The sequence below is a fragment of the Zootoca vivipara genome, chromosome 2 (genome assembly GCF_965207765.1).
Source record: "Zootoca vivipara chromosome 2, rZooViv2.hap1.1, whole genome shotgun sequence".
In the NCBI taxonomy this organism is placed as follows: domain Eukaryota; kingdom Metazoa; phylum Chordata; class Lepidosauria; order Squamata; family Lacertidae; genus Zootoca; species Zootoca vivipara.
In genome coordinates, this window is record NC_142584.1 from 73290386 (window position 1) to 73306501 (window position 16116).

General features: G+C 42.9%; 1 long non-coding RNA gene across 1 annotated transcript; it reads right to left on the bottom strand.

Moving 5' to 3' along the window:
• Window positions 1–3786: 3786 nt before the first annotated feature.
• Window positions 3787–7694, bottom strand: LOC148686916 (uncharacterized). The gene is made up of 2 exons (XR_015948223.1): window positions 7299–7694; window positions 3787–4053 (listed from the first exon to the last, which is right to left on the bottom strand). It is a non-coding gene; the product is annotated as an uncharacterized LOC148686916 (long non-coding RNA).
• Between the last annotated feature and the right edge of the window lie 8422 nt (window positions 7695–16116).

Here is a 16116-nt window from a genome sequence, read left to right on the forward strand (position 1 = left end):
GGGGCCTCCCTCTGCCACCGCGCGATTTCTGTTCTCATCCTGAGGTAAAGTTCTTAACTCGAGGTACTACTTCCGGGTTAGCGGAGTTCTTATAACCCGAGGTACCACTGTATACGTTTCCAGTAAAGAAATTTGAGCATTGTATCCATTGGGGCAGGGCTTCATTAACTATGAACCTCCAAATTTGGGATCCCTTCCAAACCAGTGCCAATTACACAGTTTGGAGGGGGGCACTGCACTGCAAAACACCCCCACTGTTCAGCCGGGACCCTGAGGTCCAGCTCCGAGGGCTTTCTGGAGGCTCCCTCACTGCAGGAAGTGAGGTTACAGGGAAACCCAGCCAGCTGGGAGGGATATAAATAATAAATCATTATTATGATTACATTATTATATAACCAGGCAGAGGGCCTTCTCAGTAGTGGCGCCCGCCCTGTGGAACGCAACTCCCATCAGATGTCAAGGTAATAAACAACTATCTGACTTTTAGAAGACATCTGAAGGCAGCCCTTTTTAGGGAAGTTTTTTATGTTTGATGTTTTGTCGCTTTTTTATTACTAATATTCTGCTAGGAGTGGCTGGGGAAATCCAGCCAGATGTGTGGGGTATAAATATTATTATTATTATTATTATTATTATTATTTTTACAGTATTAACATAAAGTTTTCACTGCAAAACTATTGCAAGACTTTGGCACCAGTTTGGAGGGCATCCCAATTTTGGGGGTTCATAATTAATGAAGCTGCTTGAGAACAGCAGTGGCTATTTGTTCTAGCTTCTTCTTGCTCGGGGTTGCCCCACTCATGGAAAACAGCTGAGCCAGGCACACATTAAGGAAGAGCAAACTTTACTGGAAGAAACTAAAGGGAACCATGTTGGAAATGATTTGCCATTAGCCTTTTACAAGCTTTCATTTTGTGTTTGCAATTAATTCATTAGCTGTAAAAGAACAGCAGTGAAACATGTTAAAGCCCATATTGTAAAAAAAAAACTTCTTGTAAAAGCAAAGATGCCAAACTATTTTTAGCGTTTTAATGGCTGCAGATAATTTTTTGTACAAAGGTCTTGCGTGCCCATTAGAAAGGCATCTGCACTGACAGCTTGAAGAATCATTCACACAATTTAAAAAAAAGAGTTCATCAAGATTCAAAAAGTATGCCTCTGTTAAATTGAAAAATTTTTTAAAAAGCAATAATAAGGGACTAGAAAAACATTTCATATGGAGAAATGCATCTAATAGAGTGTTTTCATAGCTCATTTTTATTCTATTTGCAGGTTTCATCCGCAAGCCCCAAATCCACAGAAACAAATGCTTCATTCTCATGGGAAACCACACTAAAATCAGTTGAAGAGGTATATTGTTTTGCATGCACTGGGGGCCTTGTTTTATGCCATGTTAAATATGTTGATGAGCAGTCTCCTATCAAGGTTGAAATGCAGTTTGATCTGTTTGTACAACCAGGAACTTCCTTTAGGTACAAAATGATGCATCAGTGATACTGCCAGCTAAAATGCGCTGACTGTTGCTATGGAGGCAAGAATGAGCAAATTAATAATAATAATAAAATGTGTGCCTTACCATAAAAATCTTGCAAATCTCACCCTTCAAACCCCATGATAAGAGAAGTCAGTCTCAAAACTCTTAACCAGTTTCACTGGTAAAAAAAGAAAAACTGTTATTCATGCTTCAAAGAAACAGACTGCCACCCTAATCTTAAGCATTTGCATGATAATTATTTGCCTGCAATGCCAGTGCAACGTCTCTGCAATATCATCATAGCATCATAGCTTGTTACTTGTATTGCAAAGGCACAGCAGTTAGTATGCCTCAGCCTAAGCACTTATATGCTAACACAGCAAGTCTCAAAATTGGGCTGCAAATTATTCCAAACACACAAGCTCCTTATGCTATACAGACATTCTGTACTATTTGTGGACATACAGATCATTTGGAAGTGTAAATAAAAAAGAAAAAGAAAACCTACATGACTATGGGGAGGGGTTTTCAAACACAACTAGAGAGGGACTACTTTCCATTAAAATTTAATATAAGTCAAGCACCTTTATGCTGTCTTTTCCCTGGTAAATGTACCTCTAGGTAAGTAATGAAATATTTAAGCACCAAAAGACATGTCTGGTTTTTTATTTATTGTAAAAATATAATGAGTGAAGAGTGTGTTTTTTTACACAATTATGTAGGAGGATTTTAACTGTATTTATTTATTATATAGATACCTCAAGGGGCAGAGGGAGATTGAGAAATGATTCCCAGGTGATCTCCCATCTGAGCAGTTTCATGGGGCCAGATGCTTAGCCTCAACAATTAACCTGTATCATGTACTTCAGATCATTCTTTGAACTTATTAACAGACAGGAGATCTATTCTATTATGCATATTGAAGCCAGCTGCTAGCCAGCCTGCACAGTGGCTCCTAGAGGAAACGCCATTCCTACCCAGCAGTTCCATGATCCAGCACTCACAACAATGAACAAAAGCCTCAATGCATGTACTAGGCAAACCTCAGTCCCTTGAATTAGGTCTGGATGGACAGGGCAAAGAAGGTGTGGGACTTCCTGCCATGCAAATACACAATGATCTTTCTCTTCCGGGATATGTGGTATGATGATCAGATGGAGAAGACAGCAGCAGGGAAGGCTCAGAAAGGAGAGTTCCCTCCTCGAAACCACCCATGGCAGGCAGAACCTGCACCAGGCTAGAAAAAAGTCAAGCACCTGAAAGGTGAGATTTGAGCCCCACATAATACTGTTCCTTACCAAATTATATTGATGTGTGATGTATCTTGAGGCCCTGGCGCATTCACTTTAACAAATATGAAGGACTGACAACTTGGGATACTTTTGTGACACTTTTTCTTCTCTGGTGAAGCACTGGGAACATTCATCAGTGGCTACTGTTCTCCAGCCTAGCCTACGTTATCCCTGCTCTAGCAAACTTCCACATTCCACAATGCATCGTAAGTGGGGCTGCTTTTGAAGATGTTTGGAAACTTCGGTTAGGATAAATACAGCTGCCAGATTACCAGCTGGGACTAGTCTTTGAGAACACGTCATCCTGGTGCTTCAAGAGCTTCAGTGGCTCCTGATGTTTATAAACACAACTCAAAACAATTCATGCTTACCTTTAAGAGCCTGTATGCCTTTGGGCCCAAGGAGCTGAGGAAGGAATATCTTCTTCCAACGCTGTGTGCACATCCGTCTGCACACTGAGACCTTTAGAGATCTCCTCCAGGCATTGCTGCTATCTGTACTAGAAAAGGGGCCTTCTTAGTGATGATCTCCCTATGGAATTTGTTTTTCAGGGCTACTCACCTCAGTTGATAACTTTTTGTTTACCAGGCTTTTAAACATTTGCTGAGCTTTTAACACATTCTGAGTTTTTAATGCTCCTATTTTGCTTTCCTGGTTGGTTGGTTTCAATGTTTTTATGATTATATCACCATTGTATTCTATTCTTTTGTAAGCCCCCTAGAAATACTTATTGAATAACAACATAGAAGCATATATATATATATATATTACTTAAGTCATTCTGTATTAAAATGCAAATGAAAACAATATGTTCATATTGCTAAAATTAAAACTATATCTAACCCTATCTATTTTTCTATCTTTATCTCTAGCTATTTATTTATTTCTTATTATTTTTATTGAAGATTTTCTTCGGTATAAAAGTATATACTGTGTCTCTGCTTTCAAAGAATCCCTCCCACTCTTAATTTTGAACAGGCTTCATAAACATGGCTGACCTACTAACAATATGTATAAGAGTAAGCTTGAAGGTCCTTTTAATGTAAAATTCTTACATTATCATTGTTGTTCTTAAAAATCCATCCCCATGTTGTAGATACAATTGTAGATTTTGAATTTTTTGGGGGGTGGAATTCCATGTAACTTTGTTGTTGTTGTTGCTCTGGGTATGTGATTTTGACACAACAGATCTGGGTATTTGATACAGAAGACCTTCATTTGTATTTTCAAGCACTGCCAGCACTACATGTTATATGTAAGACATATTAATTCTCCACTCCCGTCCTCCTGCAAATAAATAAATAAATAAATAAATAAATAAATAAATAAATAAATTGTGTAGCTACTGCTGTTAGAGTTACCATTGCTATGTGGAATTTGTTTTAGTTCTACAAGCACCTATTGGTGTGGACAACAACCATCACACCAGCCAATCCAAGGCCATCCTCTTCCTAGAAGACTTGATGAGCAGCTGTCCAGTGCTGAACTCAGGGGATGAGTGAGTAGTATTGGAAAGTTTGGTGGGGAGCTTTCCTGCTAACATTCCCTTTACTATCCCTCAGAGCTGAAGCACATATTTTAATGTGCAGAAGCAATAAGCAATAGGTTGGTTCAGAAGGGGCATTGAAATGACACCATATTACAAGTTGCACAGCAAACATGTAGGAAGCTGAACAAAACTGGTGGCCCAATGTCCCACACAGGCCACTTTGGGGTAGAGTCTGGGAAATAGTATACTTATAAACTGCTGTTCAACATTTTTGTTAAGGTTATCTGCATCACAACCAATTGTTTGTTCCTTGCACCGAGTGCCAGATTCAGATGAGGGGTTCTCATAATTTATCATTCTGCCTGCTATAGAAAGGCATTTGGAAGCTGAGATCAGTGAAGCTGTTTCTTTAATTGCAGCTATTTTTAATGTTTTATTTGTTTATAATTTTGCCATGACTGGTTTCATTACTGTAGTTGTTATGATTTTAAATATGATTTTAAGACGTCTCCAGTGCAGGATCAGGAAGGATATTCATGTCTGAAAGAATGGATGGGTAGATGAATGGAGGGAAATGGGAAGCAATGATCTGCAATAATTTAGAAGGAAAACAAGAGATGTCCCTGGAAGATATTTTTAGATCAATTTCCAGCAATAAGATAGCTGGGTTTTATTTTTATTTCATTTTATTTTTTACTACTGCAACCAAAATCATTGCAAGACTAATTAACAGAACAAGTACAAATGGATACAAAGTCGTAAGCCAATTAATTAATGAACATGTGGTGTTAACACATGTATGACAAGTCATGGCTTCTGAGTTGTTATTGTTGTTGTTAGCATTGGATAACTTTAAAACTAAAACTATTCTATCTTTTCAACAAGCAGCTCCAAGCAGATAGAAAGAAACTATTTCAAAAGTTGAAGGAACTGCATATGTGTGTGTGTGTTCATATAGCTATAGCTATAGATCATATAAATATAGATACACACAAATATGCATGTATTTGCCTGCAGTGATAGACAAGCCACCTAACTCCATTGGAGCATACAGGTGACAAAACAATCAGCTATCTGCTCACCGCTCTTTTATATTTGGCTCAAAATGTCACTTCAGCTCAATGATTCTGTTAGCTGTGGGCTACGATTAGGTGGAGCATGTCGAGGGCCAGAAAAGGTGTGACCCATTGATGAGAAGAAATAAGCTGTTCCTGAGATCTAGGAAAGGAACCTGGTATTTGGTTTCCTAGTTTGGAAAAGAAGCTCCTTTAGGGTTGAATAACTATCCCATCCCCCTGCAGTGGCAACTCCACCCGGCTTTACCCATCCCAGGGTGTCAACCTGAATAAAATATTGGAGGGGGCAGGGAAGCCCCACCCTGTATAATTGATCCCAAGACACACACACACACACACACACACACACACACACACACACACACACACACACCATTTTATCAGCAATGCCCATCAACTTTGGGGGACCCACCCCCTCAAATATTTTAGGGGCAGCAAAAGGACTTAAGGCCCTAGGAGTTGGCTCCTATGACCTATCCATATGCTGATGGGGATGGCTATGGTTCCTCAGTCTTTGAGTCCACAGAAGAACTAGAAAATAGCACAGCGTGTAACAGATGAATAAGCTGGCTTGTGATAAGGCAGCCCATGTCATGAAGGAAGCATTTCTGACAGCCTTTTCTTACCATGTTTGCTGTAATGTTTCTTTGGAATGATGTGAGGCACCACTTCCATGTATTTGGCAGACAAGAGCTGCTCTTTTAAAATTCCTTCACAGTGGAGATGAAGTAGACGGATGAAGCTCATGGTGCTGGGCCAGAGATCCACAGGTACAACAGAAGACCTGAGGAGATGAGGCCATTCCAAATCCTTCCCATGTCCATCATCTACATCTTCTTTCCCTGAACACATCTGTTAGTTGGCTCTGATGTCTTCTGAAGCACCGACTTCTCAGAGGGTCAGGATGGAAGCCCTGAGCAGCTTTTTCCCAACGCAATACCCACTGCCTAGCTGCACAGGAAATGTCACCAGCCCTTTCAATGGCCAGATGCAACATTCAGGGGAGAGAGGCTTCCTTCAGACTACACAGCCAAGGCTATAAAGCTCTGCCAGTTATTTGAATATGTGCTACCGTCACCCAGAGATTTCTGACCATGTAAAGATTCATGTGAATCAGCCAAAAAGTGACAGGTTAGCTAAAGCAAAGTGTCAATATGACTAAACATGTTACCACACAATAAAATTAATATTAATGGCCTCTTCCTGATATTTAACTTATTTTTGTTTATATTTTTATTTCATTTTTCTACCCAGTGTGCTTAGCTAATAAAATCTCCATTATGAGGAAGTGGCACTTGTAACATTCCATGCTACATCAATTATTATGACTTTATTGTGACTTATTGGAGTTTTGCAAATCCCAGAAGACTATGCTGATGCCTTGGAAGCAATTAATTTTTGATTGATCTAATTCACTCCAGTACTGCCATGTAAAATGTTTGCAGGCATTTGAATAATTCTATTATATGTGGGAGAACACTGCAGGCAAATCATTTGAAAATTAATTGCATAGTTATTTTCAGTAAATATAATTTATTCGACTTCTATTGTGGTAACTTAACGTAGTTGCTTTATGGAGTAAACTAATGAAACAAATGATCTTTGGCAAATTAAAGGATGGGGAAGGGAAGGAACAGACACAATGCTCCATTTCTTTCTCAGGGTTAACTTTCAACTCTGCATATGTGAACCAACAGAACTGGAAAAAACAATTAAACATAAAAGTACAGAAATGAATGTAAAGGGAGTGTTTAAAATGGTTCCTAGATGCAAATTCCATATCCTTTGTCAAGAGGAGCAAGAAAGCATCCACTCACATGACGGTTAATAGGAGAGAAGTTTTGACTAGAAGAGTATATGCAGCAATGGCCAGTGGGGAGGGATGCAGTGTCACTCAGGCAGAGGTGAACCAAGGAAGGGAAAATGTATATAATAAAGTATCTCACATGCTTTTTTTTAATCCTGACCTTTCTCTAAAGAGCTCCTCGCTGCGGTTTCCCTTCATCCTCACAACCTTCCAGATCATTGAACATTGGCTCCTGCTGGGCTGGAAAGGATCTACATGGCTTCCTTTTCCAGCTGAGGTTGAGGAAGGAGGTGTATGTGAGTGTTAGCATTTGCTGTCTGACGCTGGTGGTGCTTTGTTGTGACCTCTACTTGTTTCCCAGTCCTGCCTTTTCCCTTCAGTTCCGACTCTTTCCAGATTCCGCCCATGGCTGGCCCTGATAGGCTAAGGTCTGTGGCTGAGCAGGGATTTGAATCCAGATCTTCTTAGCCCAGGTCCAGTACTCTAACCATTACTGGTTCTCTGACTGCCAGGATGCATTTTGATTGGCTGCTCTAGGGAGGTTACCAATATCTTCCTGAAACAAAATTTAGAATGAGTTTGCCAGTTCTGAGGGATACAAAAGGGGTTTCAACATTATTATAGTCATACTTCTCAGGAGGCTTCACAAATCTGTAATATCCCCCCCTACACACACACACACACACACACACACACACACACACACACACAACCATGAGCTTCAGGGGGATTTGAAATCTAAGGCTCATAGAATTGCTCAGTGGTCTATTGCAGGCACCCCCAACCTGCGGCCCTCCAGATGTTTTGGCCTACAACTCCCATGATCCCTAGCTAACAGGACCAGTCGTCAGGGATGATGGGGAATTGTATTCCAAAACATCTGGAGGGCCAAAGGTTGGGGATACCTGGTCTATTGCATACAGTCCTGTTTATCAGCCACCATCACTTCAGATTCTAAAATGGGGGGGGGGGCTTTCAAGAAATTGGCCACAATGTAGTGGTAAGCTTTGTCCTGCATGATGAGCACTACTGAAATGAAATGTAAGAAACTGACTCTCTCTTCATCACTATGGTACATAGCTGCCAAGTTTTCCCTTTTCTCGCGAGGAAGCCTATTCAGCATAAGGGAAAATCCCTTTAAAAAGGGATAACTTGGCAGCTATGCTATGGTATGTGTACACTGACCTGGCAGTAGCTCCCCAGGAGCTCAAACTGGGGCCTCCCCCAACCCTATCATAACTGACAACTTCTGCATACCAAGCAGATGTTCTACCTCTGAGCTACGGTCCTTCCACCCAAATGAGTGGAAGCTACACAACACCAGCTGGAGGTTGAATTTGATTCCCTTTTCGATCTCCAGTGCATTAAGTTTAGTAGGGCCAACACCAATACATGGTGTACGCTGGCAAATGCTGCAGCCCATGGAATGTCTACTGCTGACACTGGGCCTGTGGACATCCTTTGAATTGTAGCATAGAGTAGTTAGATTTTCTGGCACAACTGGCATTTTATTTCCCCCACAATGCAATGCCTCCTACATATATGTCACAGAGACTGCATTGTGGGTAATTTAAAATGGCAATCCAGGTGCACAGGCCTTTTGGCCAGACCATTGCTGCTGCCCTATTGCCCACTAGGCTGTCTTCCTAACAGCAACACTGAATGGAAGGCCAATCCAGTACAACTGGACTTTCTGGGTGTGGCAGCCATTTCACTGTATGCACAATGTAACTTGTGTTGTGAGGGACTTAATGGCTGCTGCATCAGCAAATTCATTTACATGGGTATTGTTTTGTGTTCTGCTGGGCTGCCACTAGGCTACCCACACCTCCACAGGATCCCTTCATGCTGCCTGGAGCTAGTTAGGCCTGGGGGCCACTGCTGCCAGGGGGCATCAAGAGCACTTTGATCTGAAACCAGTTGCTGGCCCCAGATTCACAACTGTCCCAAATTTACTTATGGCGATTTCTGCAAAAGGTTCCTCTTCCAGCACAGAAAACGCTTCACCTCAAAATACAATCCATCATCATCAGACACATTTGTTACAGTTTCCAGCTAATGTTATTCAAAGGTTATTGACTTTAAAGAGAAAGCCATGACTTTAATCAATACGTATTTACACTGCTGCCAAAAACAGAATTGGAGATGAAGAAGAACTGTTCATCTTATGTCAGTGAAACACAGTTGGAAAGAAGATGCAAAGCAACTACAGATGACAGGTTAAATTAAAGGAGAGACCTTTACTATTAAAACAATGGGATAGCCTAATCCCTTAAAACAACAAACATTTTTCTGCCACAATTGGGCTAACCCAGGGAATGAATTCTCATCGCCCAGAAAACACACAAAGTGGATTGAAGAATAATCGATTAAAATGAATTTGTTCTGAAGGGTTCTTTCAAAAGTCACTTCTGATATTTGTATTTTTGCAAATAGGCACCAGATATTCTCTGAATGTGTGAATATTGTTGTTGTTTTTAATTTAAACCATTTATATACCACTTAACTGCAATAGTCTCTAAGCCATTTACAAAGATGCAAAAAATATGAATATAAAATTAAACTTCAACTGCTGTAACTGAAATAGAAGCAGCCGCCTTTGGTAGGCACCAGAAGTTCAGTCAGGATGGGCCTGTCTGACTTCAACTGAAAATATTGCCTAAATATTTGAGAGCATTGACATATTTTACTTCAGTATCTAACCCTGGGTAGTTGGATGAGTTTGACTGGAATGGTCCCAACACACTGCGCATTTTGTTTCACACAGGCACACCTTGCATGAACCAACCCTGCAAATGAATCAGTCAGGCCCCCCACCCCACCCTTGGCTCAGCCCCACCCCATCAAGTAATGAACTAGTGTGTATGAACTCGCCTATAACCAGAGCCAGCCTAAGACATTTCGCTGCCTGATATAAAGTCAAGGCAGGAACCTGCTCCCCATTTAAGGCCAACTGGACCAGCAGATGACTCTAACTTTGATACTGAAGAGGGGACATCCTCCATAGCTTGGTGACTGCCTGGCACACACAGCTCCATTCTCAAACACCTTGCCATTACTCCCCACCCCTCGGCATCCACACTTGATGTGGCTGCCTCACTCTACCTAATAGTCCTGCCAGCCCTGCCTCCATTGCCTGAAGCACTGTGGTCTTCCTCCACTCCCATGACTTGAGTTGGCTAACAAAACCCTGCAATATGATCAGTGCTCTAAAAGGTACCATTATCAGTCTGGGAGTCATTGTTGCACTCCAGTTTTCCTGAATTACATGGCGCTAATATAGCTATCTATATTCTCCTCAAACCAGATATGGTGTCATTGCCTTCTTTCTTGTTCTTTTTCCAAGCTGCATTCATGGGCAGCTATGAGTGCTTTAGTGACAAAGCAACATTATATCCGGTTGCTGTTGTCTTGCTGTTGCTGCTTATTTAACTTATATGCAGAATTCATCATGCGAAAGGCTGGACTAGATGAATCCCAAGCCGGAATTAAGATTGCCGGAAGAAATATCAACAACCTCAGATATGCAGATGACACAACCTTGATGGCCTGCTTCTTGGGAGAAAAGCAATGACAAACCTAGACAGCATCTTAAAAAGCAGAGACATCACTTTGCCGACAAAGGTCCGTATAGTTAAAGCTATGGTTTTCCCAGTAGTGATGTATGGAAGTGAGAGCTGGACCATAAAGAAGGCTGATCGCCGAAGAATTGATGCTTTTGAATTATGGTGCTGGAGGAGACTCTTGAGAGTCCCATGGACTGCTAGAAGATCAAACCTATCCATTCTTAAGGAAATCAGCCCTGAGTGCTCCCTGGAAGGACAGATCGTGAAGCTGAGGCTCCAATACTTTGGCCACCTCATGAGAAGAGAAGAATCCTTGGAAAAGACCCTGATGTTGGGAAAGATTGAGGGCACTAGGAGAAGGGGACGACAGAGGACAAGATGGTTGGACAGTGTTCTCGAAGCTACGAACATGAGTTTGACCAAACTGCGGGAGGCAGTGCAAGACAGGAGTGCCTGGCGTGCTATGGTCCATGGGGTCACGAAGAGTCGGACACGACTAAACGACTAAACAACAACATCCGGTTGCTGCATTTCTCTCCCCAGCCCTCTAAAGCCTAATTCACAGCTGCAGGAAAACCTCAACAAACCCGCCAAAGCAATTTACGAAACTGATGAAAATGATTAGGCAAACATTCTTAAGCATCCCAGCCCCGATTCTGGTGGCTGAAGCAATTTGTTTCCGGAACAGTGTTTTTGCTTAGTGCCCTGTGATTTCACAGCACATCATTTTCATGTCCTGTGTTTCAATCGTTATATAAACTTTACCATGTCAAGTAAAAATCACACACTGGAATTCACACTAGCATTAGATAAATGCTTGTGAGACATTGACATGCCTCGTTCAATTTTCCCTTCTATTTTCTGAACAAGCAGGCTCACTCATGTTGAAAGACAGCACCTAAAGACCAACGCCAGCTTGCAAGAAATTAAAAATGCAAGAGCCAATTTGGTTGACTGCATATAACAGCAGCAACACAGGACCTAAATCTGAAAATCAATAAACCTTCGAAATGGCTGCTGGAAGCAGAATTGTGTAGAAGCCTGCAGCACTGTTGGGATGGGGACTGGGTTTACAGGGAGGAGGAAACAGACTGGGATGGAAGTGTGGAAACCCAAGTTGGAGGAAGAAGGATCTCTCCTTTCCACCTTGACTTCAGTCACTTTGGGAGGGGGAGCAGGGATGCTGGCTGCCCCTCAAACCTTCCTGCAGAGCACAGAGCCTCAGTGGAGGTTGGGAAGGCCTTTGAGCAGGTGAGGGGGGGAAGCTGAACAGAAAGCGATGTCTGAACCAGTCAGAATTGCAGGGTGTCATCCAGGTGCCTCAAAGCAGGTACTGCTTCCTCAGATGGAAGCAAACTCAATGGTCCTGACAAGAGCAGGCGCTCACTCTCTTAGCATTCCCACAAGAGCATGCCACTAGGCAGCGGGCGGGGGGGGGGGGGATGAGGAAACTGTTGGGATATTTTCCATTTCCATCCAGTTCTGAACTTCCCTTCCTACTCCTGAATTGTGACTCAGATAAATATTATCACAGATCTGTATGCTGCATAATGATGCTGTTGGAGTCTGCTCAGTTGCCATTTCCATCATACTGTGTGAGAGATGTGATTCTTCACCTCTGTGAGCAAGCTAATACACACACACACACACACACACACACACACACACACACACACAATGGGTGTTTGTGAGAGCCTAACTCACACACACTCTTCTTTGGCTTAGTAGGCCCTACACCTATTTCTGTTTCCTGTGCTCTCTATTTGGCTTCTCCTTCCACCCAAAATTGAATCCTCGTCCTGTACCCCAACACACACCACACACACACACCTCACAAAGATACTGTAGAGCTGGAAAAGATTCAGAAAAGGTAACCAAAACGAGCAACATTTGGAACTTTTTAGTTCAGAAAAAAGGCAAGGAGGGGCGTGATAGAAGTCTATAAAATTTTCAAGAAAGTAGGTAGAGGGCCGGGGCGTACCCAGGATCAAAATTAGGGGGGCAAGGGGCGGGGCAAGCGACAGGAGGGGAGGGGCCACAGTGGGAATGTGGGCGGGGCTATGTTGCCTGCGCCGCCCAGCTCTTCCGAGGAGGTGGCCCCAGGCTCCCGCTCCCGGCGCGAAGCTCCGGAGGTGCGCGGGGAACGCGAGCCCGTGGCTGCCTCCTCTGCGCCCCCCCGGTCTTCCGAGGAGCCGGCCCCAGGCTCCTGCTCCCGGCGCGAAGCTCCAGAGGTGCGCTGGGAACGTGAGCCTGTGGCTGCCTCCTCTGCGCCCCCCCGGTCTTCCGAGGAGGCGGCCCCAGGCTCCTGCTCCCGGCGCGAAGCTCCAGAGGTGCGCTGGGAATGCAAGCCTGTGGCTGCCTCCTCCGCGCCTCCCCGGTCTTCCGAGGAGGCGGCCCCAGGCTCCCGCTTCCGGCGCGAAGCTCCAGAGGCACGCAGGGAACGCGAGCCTGTGGCTGCCTCCCCCGCTTACGCTCCCCGCTCCTGCTTAGCGCTCCTCCGCTTACCGGGAGCGGAAGCCTGGGGCTGCCATGCCTGCGCCCCTCAGCCTTTTGCTTCTAGGGGGGGCAATTGCCCCCTCCTGCCCCCCTGCCTACGCCCATGTAGAGGGCAAATTTTTTCTCCCTCTCTCTTGATGATAGAGCTCGGGGCCAGGCAAGGACACTGAATGTTGTAAGACTCAGAGCTGACAAAAGCAGTTAGCGGTTCATACAGTGGATAAACTATATGGAATTCCCTACCACAAGATGGAGTGAGGGCCACCAACATGGTTGGTTTTAAAAAGGTTAGCGTTTTGCTGGGGAACATGAACAAAGAGAGTGATGTTGTGCTCATGTCCTTTTGGGGGCTTCCCATAGGCACCTGGTTGGCCAGTGTGGAAAATTGGGAATAGGATGCTGGATGGTTTGTGCCTTTCATCTGATTCAGCAGGGCTTTTTCTTTCCTCCAGGTGGAAAAATACATTGCATGTTGACTACACATACCCTGATGCTGCTACATAAGGGTAGAAGAGGCCCTTGCTTCCCACAAATTAAGCCAATTTCTCTCACCTTGTAAGAAATTATTTGTTTTCTCTTGTTAACACTTCCAGGCAGCAAGGTTCATTGTTGTTTCTTTATTTAAAAAAACTTCTCGTTCTCATTAGTAATTAGCTCTCAACTAGCACATGTTCTGCTTCTAGCTGTATTCAGCCTCACTTCAGCTGACAGTTCGACAGAACAAAGGGCTGCATTTGTAACGCATTTTCTCCTAGTGAACAGTTTCAGAACACAGAAGGATTAGTGAGTCCATCACATACAAGAGAGTAATTAAACAGAATTTGGAATGTAGAGGTTTCAACTTGGCATCAAAACTGAAAGCACGTAAGCCACCCGCGCGAAGTTTATTAAAATCTTGAAAAGCATTCATTTTTTATTTCTGCTTTCCACAATCCACCAGAATATGCACATGAAAATATTCAGGGAACATTTGTGAAGAATACCTCCAGTAGGCTTGATGTCCTTTCTAAGGGCATTCATAACTTATAGCAACCCCATTGCTGTTATATATCTTGTTGTCTAATCCAATGTTTTGACATTTAGGCCTGATATAAAGAGGACTGGAAAATAAGTATGGCCACAATACAAGGCCCATGATGTCTTGGAACCTGAGTGCATGAGCTGTACACCAAGAATAAAAGCCTGGTTGCTCTTTCTTTCTCGACATCAAAACTGCCAAAGAAAGAATAATCATGAGGATAATTTATACCAAAGTCTGGCCCCTACCTTAGAGCCCAACCAGTGGCCTGTCTTGGTGCCTATCTCTGGCCCTTTCAAATCTTGTTGTTGCTTTTAGACTTGACCTGAGCCTCTGAACCCTATTATTTTAATCTATTTGTTGCCATAAGCTCAAATTCTTTAAGATCTCATTGTTGTTAGCTGTAACAGTGGCTCCTGAACTCATACAAACCATTTGCAAGTAGGATCCTGTCTGTCCAGAACCCTCCTGCCTTTACCAGTGCAGTTGGTTGGTAGGTCTACTCAACCTTGAAAATACAGGAATGATCCCAAAACCAACACTGATCAGTAACTTTCTTCCAACCCCATCTCTAATCTCTTAGCACCAGTCTACCCAGGTGGTGCAATTTTTGCTCCACCAACTTTAGTTCAGGTCCAGAATCAGCCTTTCAAAAAGGCATTGTTACCTTGAAAGTTTTTTAAATTGAAAGGCCTTTTAAAATTAAGGGTAGGGGTTGTTCCTTAACACCCATTCATCCACAAAGCATAGCCAGATGGTTTCTATTTGCAAATCAGCTCACTGCTCCAAGAACAACATTTGCCAAGGGCAAAGTCAGTAGAATGTAAACATATTCATGAATTGGCCATGTAAAAACAGAGACATATAAACAATGGACAGTATTTGAGCCAATTTCCGTCATTTTGAAGGGCTTTAATGCAAATGTCTTAATGTAGCTATCAAGCATAGCTGCCAAGTTTTCCCTTTTCTCGCGAGGAAGCCTATTCAGCATAAGGGAAAATCCCTTTAAAAAAGGGATAACTTGGCAGCTATGGCTATCAGAACAGCATTTTGTTAATTAATCCATTTGCTCAATTATTGCTGCATTCCTCTTCATATTCCATGGCTTTTTGATCGAAAAATTAAATAAAATGATGGAACTGATGGCCATGAAATAACTGAAGAGTGATGGATGAAGCAAATTAATACAGTAATAGGAACCTTCTCACCTCTCAATTTCATGAAACACATTTCCTTCTGTCCAACATTCAATTTTTCTAATAATATTAATTATTATTATTAAGCCCAAATTTCTTTTCAGACATATGGCACAGAGAAAAGTCTGGTAATCATCTCTTTACAGGTCTGGAATCAAAATACATGAAATTCAATGCTCATCCCTCATCCCCTCCTTGGTCTACAGCCTTCAAACTCCTTTACCAATTCACTTCCATTGTCCTGACTGCAGGCAGTCTTTTCATCTTTCCTCAGTTTCCTTTCACTCTTGTTTGTCTAAGCTCTTTGCCTTTCAACCTAGTATCTGCTCTGTCTTATTTCATGTTCTTTCCATGTATAACTTTAGCCTCATCTCCATAGCTGCCCACAGCACAAAGCCCTTTCTGTCGCCAAATACTTCACAGCCCTCCCCCAAACTGTTTCTTCAACACTCCAAAGGGTGGGATCCAATGTAGTCTCTGCTTCCATCCGTGCAAGGATTTCTCCTCATGCAATTGCATGTTCTTCCCACATCTCCTGCCCCTAAATCTTTCCTAGAGGTCCCCCAACCCTCTGGAGCAGATTTTGAGAGGGTGCAAGGCACATGCATGGGGAGGAGAGGGGGGAGGAGTCCTGATACACAACTGGAAATCCTTAAGCTAATAGGATGTGGTAGTTGAATGCCTCCCATAGTTTACAGCAGG